Source organism: Gastrolobium bilobum, unplaced genomic scaffold, assembly GCF_033153095.1.
Source record: "Gastrolobium bilobum isolate Gb01-03AN ecotype WA unplaced genomic scaffold, APGP_CSIRO_Gbil_v1 utg21704, whole genome shotgun sequence".
Classification (NCBI taxonomy): domain Eukaryota; kingdom Viridiplantae; phylum Streptophyta; class Magnoliopsida; order Fabales; family Fabaceae; genus Gastrolobium; species Gastrolobium bilobum.
In genome coordinates, this window is record NW_026895606.1 from 1 (window position 1) to 7,551 (window position 7,551).

Consider the following 7,551-nt stretch of genomic DNA (forward strand, 5'->3'; position numbering starts at 1 on the left):
ATGGAAATATTTCATGAGTATTTGTGGTCGAAAGGCCTTATAGGGCTAATCGAAAATATAAACTATGATGAGTATTGTTAGTTTCGTATCACAGAGAGAAATATATAGTTGTGAGTACCTAAAAAGAGGTGAAGGCACGTGACAAGGAAAAATAAAGTAAATGAGTATAGAATTTAATGTGAATCGGAATTGTAGGACACGACAAAGTGCCTTTGAAACTAGAAAGCATGTGCTTGGGTGAAAGCCAAGAAAACAGCGAAATGATAAGAGTAGTAACAGTAATGGAAAGAAATGGTTGTTGGGGTATTGTCAAAACAGTGAGGACAGCGAAAAAAGTTAAGTACTAAAGAACGTGTGAGTTGGAAATACTCCAGGAATAACTAGTGAATGTGCATGAAAACGATTAGATGCTTTTGAGAACGACCATGGGTCAGAAATATGGATAAAGATGAGAATGAGGTAAATTAATACCGACAAATCCGTAATATTGTTATATTATTACCTACAGATCAGCGAAAGGGTAACGGGAGACCAGAGAAAGTGTAAAGTATTGTGAATTAAAATGTCACAGAACCATGAGAGACAAGTGATTGTGAAGGATCAAAGGATAATAAGTATCATAAAAAGGAGATCGTACTTGTGATAAAAGTAATGTGGTAAAGGAACACACTTGAGGATGCTACTTGGGAGCGGGAGGATGAGATTCTCCGACTGTGTCCTGAGTTAGCGGATGAGTATGATTTAATTTTGCGGACAAAATTCTAAAAAGTTGGGGTGAATATAACACCTCACAATTTTAAATCAAGTAATTAAAATATTAAGTGAGCAATCAAGTGATGGATTAGTGAAAATCCAAAAGATTAGGCCAAAATACAAAGAAAGGGCAAAACGGTAATTAGCCAACACGCAACCCTAGGAAGATAAAAATTGAGTAGAAGGTCTCAGATGGTAAAAATAACCCTGGAAATGGATTCAGAACGAAAAATTGAGTGGACAGGCAAGTTTCAGAAAAATCAGTGAATAGTGTTTTTCGCGGGTAAAAATACCGCGTTACAATTTCACCGTAAAACGTGCCATTTGAATTTTGAGCTCTAGGTTTCAAATATGAGTTATAAATGGTTTGTTGAGTTAGGAAATATAATTTTGATGAAATTTGATGGAATTGAGTCATTTTGGGAAAAATTGATGAATAGTGATTTTTCGGTGTAAAAATACTGCGGTATAATTGTACCGATAAGCGTGAAAATTTTATCAGTATTTTAGGGAAACAAAAATATGACATGAACAAGAAAAATACGTAGGTCATGAATTTATGGTTGAAATTAGTGATTTACTTAGAGTTAAATCGCATATGGGACCCACATGTGGTTTAAGTGACTTAAAAGTCACATTTTCATGACATTTTCTCTCTCCTCCCTCTCTTCTCTCCCGCGCGCAGCAGCCACCATGGCCAAGGATTGGTCAAGCTTTCTTCCTTCCATAACTTGGTCATTTCTACACCGAATCCAACGATTTTTGTCTTGAAACTTGTTGGAAAACACCTCCTAAACACATTGGTACCACTCTTGAACCTTGAAATCGCGTGTGTGAGGAGATCTTGCCCTATTACAGCCGCGGTTTTGAAGGTAGATTTGGTGTTCTTGGAGCTTTTAAATGCTCCAATGGTGGAGTATGCTTAGGAGGAGTCTATACCTTCCGTTTGGGTGAGTGTTCTTGCATTTTAAATGGTTGATGGTGATGATTTGATTTTGAAAACCTAAACTTTGATATGATGAATAGTGATGTTAGAGAGCTCAATTTGAAAATGTGTATTAGATGATAATGTGTTAGAATGATGTAGTAATGCTAGAAATGCAATGAAAATTTTAAGTGAAATGTGATGATTTTTAACTTAGAAAAAATTGATGATCATGATTTTGGAATTTGTGAATTTTGGTGTTGAGACTTGTTTGATGATGGTGGCATGATGGTATGATGATATAATAGGTTGTATGATGGTTGGAATGATTAAAGTTGTATGGAAATTCCTTGGAATGCCATAGGTTAAAATTCGATTCTTTGAGGAAAGATTGAGGAATTGATGTTGAAAAATGATTTGGATAATGATTTGTGTAGTTATATGGTGCTTAGATGGGTTGTGTTGTGCTTGGAGAGTGTTTGAATCAATGGAAAAAAATGAATTGTGTTAGAGACCTAAATGAGCCCAGAATGAAATATTTCGCAAAACGATGCGTAAATGTCGAAAAACGGAAAAACGACGATTGAACTAGCCTCTAAACAACCTAAGGGAGTGTTATAAAATGAGAAAGAAAATTTAGGAAAATAAATCTCAAATTTACACCTACATGGCCGAACCTCCAAAGGGAAAAGGGGTGATTTGGCGATTTTCGCGTTTTGATGTAATTCGACGCGAAAATGACGAACCAGCACTTGAACTGGCCTATTGACAACCTAATGAGACGTAACAAAATGAGAAAGAAAATTTAGAAAAATAAATCTCACATTTACACTACAATGGCCGAACCATCAAGGGAGGATGGGGAGGATTTTTGTGTTTTTGCGTTTTGATACTATTTGACGAGTACTGATGGATGTACGTTATTGTATAGGTTGCCGTACGTCGACCTGAATCCCGAATCTTGAATCAGTGAATTGCCCTTGGTCCGGGACCAAGTGGATTGAGGTAAGAAATTGGTTCATTGCATGTGTAATTATAAATTAACATGTATGGGTTGAACTGAGAGTGATTGGGAATGTCCTCTGTGTAGGCATTCCGCTGTGTACCGAGTTGAGGGATAAGCTGCTGCGGAGCTTGTGGAAACACGAATTAAGGTAACCTCTTGGTACTGGGGCTTGTTCCCCTTTTCTGTTCCACCTTGCCAGTTGATGGCAACGGTAGGAAGTGTGTATGAATAGTATAGAACACATGAGCATGCATTATTGCTATGGGTACTGCAGTACCGAGTCTCTGGCCAGTAGACAGTTTTTATTAGCCTTCGGGCATTTTCGGACTTCCGCTGGATAGGTCTCCAGGAGGGAGTTCCAGTTGACTGCGTGTCATGGTGTGTGATCCGGGTAGGAGCACACTAGGAATGTCTTTGGCGTTTTGGTTGGTTTGGGCATCATGGTTGTGGTTTCTGTGAACACACCTTGGATGATACCCATAGGCTTATATATGCCGAGGGCGTACGTGGAATTGGGGTTACCATCCCGTATCGTCGTATTTTGTTTTCTTTATATTCCCCATTCTCTAAATCCCTTGCTATATCCCGTTTTCAAGTGGTTGTTGTATTCTATTGATATGCATCGAAGTGAACCATTGGGTGGAGTTTTCTCCAGAACCTCTTGGTTACTGAGATATATTCGTATATCTCACCCCGTCTCGGGGCATTTATTTCAGGAGGTAGCAGTGGAGCAGGAGCCTCGGGCAAGAGGCCCGCAGAGTGAGCGATGGAGCGTTTCTTATTTTGCATTTTGTTGGCCGTGTGGCCTAGGCTAGACTTAGGGCATGAACATGTCATTTGTATTTATTAGTAGCTTCATTAGCATCTTGTTCATGCCATTTTGCCTAAGTCTAGTAGTGATGTATTTGGTTATGTTGTCTTTTAATTAAGTTGAAATTTTAGAAGAATGTAATTTGAAGTTTTAGTTTCAAGTTGTAATTTGTAAAGCCATATTGTAATAGTATTGATGCATGTCTAACTATGATGGAAGGGCCTTAGGCTTATCTTAGGTTATGATAATATGTATGATGGAAATATGCATGAAAAAGGTGTTAGTGATTGCAACTACTTAAGAATGATTAATATGGACTCTATGTTTAATAACTATAAACTGGATTGGGTTGTAAGTGCCCCAAGGCGTTGTTGGTCCTTGTGTGTGCCACCCATTGGATTATTACTGTATTATCATGTGTTTATTAGGTACAATTGAGGTTAAATGATCTTTTACAAATTTGGGATTATTGGAAAAACAAAGGAAACTCTGGCGAATTTTCTGTAGAATTGGCAGATTTTAGGCGAACTTAGGGAGAGCATATCTCCCTCCATAGAAGTCCCCTAGGGACGTGCCATACGCCATTTTGAAGGTTGAGATGTCCTCTACCTTGTGTCCAAATTTGAGGAAAATCTGGGTTGATCTTCGGCCTGAAAAAAATAGAGAAACACGGACTGCCCATGTGCCCCTGCACCTGAGGCAGATTCTGGACCGGATTTGGGAAATTAATTCCCGCTTCGTTTCTCGGTCAAATTGAGCGTGTGATATATCAAAATGAAGTTTGAGGTGCCTAGTTTGTAGGATAAAAATTTGAGGGCAAATGGTTGAGTGGATTGAGTGCAGTAATTCGAGCAATGTGAGTGGTTTGGAGCTGTTTTTGGGGTTGTTTGGGCTAATCGCTTATCCAACTTCAAACGGCGATAACCGGAGCAAATGAGCTCCGAATTGAGCGTATTTTAGCTTGTTAAAAAGGGAATTAAGTAACACAAAGATATAATCTGAGAAGTAGGGTTGGTTGCGATCGGTTTGGTCGCAGAAAAACTTAGAGTGTAACATGTTCGAATTGGTATAAAACGTAAAGTTGGAAATTGGCTAAGTGAGTTTATGGGAACTCCTTAGTAACTTATAATAAGTAACGTAAGTGATAAAAACAGTTTAAATAAGTCTTCCGCAAGAGTTTACGGTTACGGTCACAGCTTTTAATTATTACGCCTTTTTATGATTTAAATGCTCGCGTAATAGTCGGAAAAAATTTATTCTCGTTTTTATAAATGAACTGCTGTGATTGTAACTGCGCTTAATATCATAATTAATGTTAACAATACCGGTACGTAACGGGCTGTTACACTTTCACTTGGGAAACACTTGGGAAACATCTTGAGAGGGTGTGAGGGTGCTGTGCTTGAGGTTTGGCCACTGTTTGTGGGCTGTTTGTGTTCTGAGTTGGGGTTTGGGTGGAGTGCCTCCTTGCTCATTGGGTTTTAAGGCTTAAAGAAGCTTTCTTGTTGAGTAAAAGGACCACCTTGGTATACCATTTTCGTGTGCAGAGAGAGACAGAACCTTGGAGTGACCTTTTGAGCTCCAAGAGCACCTCTTGTTGGCTGATTGAGCTTTGGTAAGCCTTGTCACCTTTGGTCTTGAGTCTTTGAACTTAAAAATGGAAGCTTGATGCATGTTAAGGCTTAAAGATGATAACTTGTTGTTGGGTAATGTTGAACACACCTAGAAATGCATGTTTAGGTGCTTTAAATCGTTAAAAACCCAACCTTGGAAGGATATCTTCACGAAATGCATTTTCTGCATTCTATCGTTAAATATCCGGATATGTGCCCGATGAATATCCGGATATGTGATATCCGGATATGGGTTTTGAGTATCCGGATATCAGATATTCGGATGTGGGATTCTGGATATCCGGATATTGCATATCCGGATATGGTCCCGAGGAATATCCGGATATTCTGGGATTTCGAAGAATAGTAGCTGTGCTGTGAGGACAGTAGGTTATTGGGGGGTTTGTGGACCCTAGATTGGTGAAGTTGAACTTCTGTTTTAATTAAACTAAGTCAGAATCAAGTGATTAAGGACTTATGGCTTGGTATGGAGCCTTAAGATGTTAAACGTATGGAAAGGCGTTGTCTTAATATTGTATGCTTGTGGTGCACGTTGTTGATGTATTGTTGGTCCCTAACAAATTGTGAATCTGCTGTGTTTGGACTTTGAGCTGTGGACTCTTGGCTTTTGGAGTTAGCTTGCAAGGTAAGCTTTCGTGTCCTCGGTTTAGCCATGTTGTGGTTCCACCATGTCCCACGAGGGTATGGTTTATGCATGCTGTGTACATGCTTTTGGATATTTGATATGTTGATTGAACTTTACATGTAATGGCTTTTAATATGCATGTGTTGTTTCATCTTGACGGGAAGCCTGAGTATGTAGCGCCATACAAGACGGTGTACCGGGGTGAATGCAAGTGGTACTTGCACGGTGTGTAGGTGATAGACGTATACTTGCACTGTCTCTGGCCAGTAGATTAGTATTGACACACATGGCATGATTATCTGCTGCATTGCATGGTTTTAGAAATGATAAATGATAAACTGCTTTTGAACTTATATTACACATGTAAGTGAGCTTGGGGTGGAAGATCCTTGAGGACTCACTGACTTACTGAGATTTCTAGATTAGAGATCTTACCCCACGTTTGGGGAATGCTTATTTCAGGATCAGGTAGTATGGGTACTGATGCCTCAGGCGGCAGGAGGCCGGAGCTTAGCTGATTATGTTGTTTCTGCTTATTTGTTAGCATGATTGGATATTGATGCTGATTATGTTTTATGCCTTTTATCATTATGTTGTTGTTGTTGAGACTGATGTTGGGCATGTTGCCTTATTTGAGTGAGCATGGGGATTGTCCATGACACTTTCTGTTAGTACTTTTAGATTGGAGTTGTATAAACTGTTAGATGGTTCGGTCTACATTGTTGTAGTTCCGTGACTAGAGCTACACTTATATTATCTATGTTATGAGATATTTCAGTTATCTATTTTATTGCAATTACATACAGGCGATGTTTATTTAATTGATTATTAAGCAAGTTGGTAATGTTAATGGCGTCATAATTGAAAAGAAAAAGTAATTCCGCATTTTTAATTAAGCGCGGCTTAATACGATATTATGATAACATTACCGGATATATACGGGGTGTTACACCTAGCAGCCAACCGCTTTCCTTTGCCCTTTCCAGCAAACTTCTTGTCTTTCCAGGAAGTGGAACTATCAGTTCCCTTCGTCTTAGCAATCTTGGCCCTCTTGGCCTTACTCATAATGCAGACATCCTCGATGTCCTTACACTGCTGTACCAGTGTACCAAAATCTATTGATGCTGCTCCAGCAATACGCTCCGCAATCTCGTCAGTAAGTCCCTTGCGGAACTTAGCAGCTAAAAAGGTCGGAGTAGGCACAGCCATCCGAAAGTGAGCGAACTTAACCAGCTCATTAAACTTTGTCAGGTACTCGTCAACAGACAACGAGCCTTGCACCAACCTGTCGAACTCCCCCTGCTTCCTCTCCTGCGCATCATAAGGGAAATATCGACCCAGAAAGCAATCCTCAAAGAATGACCATGTCATAACATCACCCTGCATCTCAAAAGCGTGAGAGGTGTTTATCCACCACTCATGGGCATCTCCCTCCAGCATACAAGTCACCAACATCAGCTTTTGCGGATCCGTACACTGCATCACACAAAAAATCTTATCCAACGCCTGAAGCCATCTCACTGCAGCAATAGGATCATACGATCCATCAAAGGTAGGTGGCTTATGCTTACGAAAAGCATTAAGCCGACGGTCTATCACGTCACGATCCTCAGTAGGCTCCAAGTAGGGTTCCATCATCCCGGTAAGAGGAGTGGCACCCTCAACGTGACTCAGGCTCTCGTCTTTAAGGCTAGGTGGAGGCGGTGGCGGTGGATGTGGTGGCGGAGGATGCTGGTCACCAACAGGACCAGTCCTCATCTCCTCCACCATAACCCTCATCATAGTCATGTTCGCCAG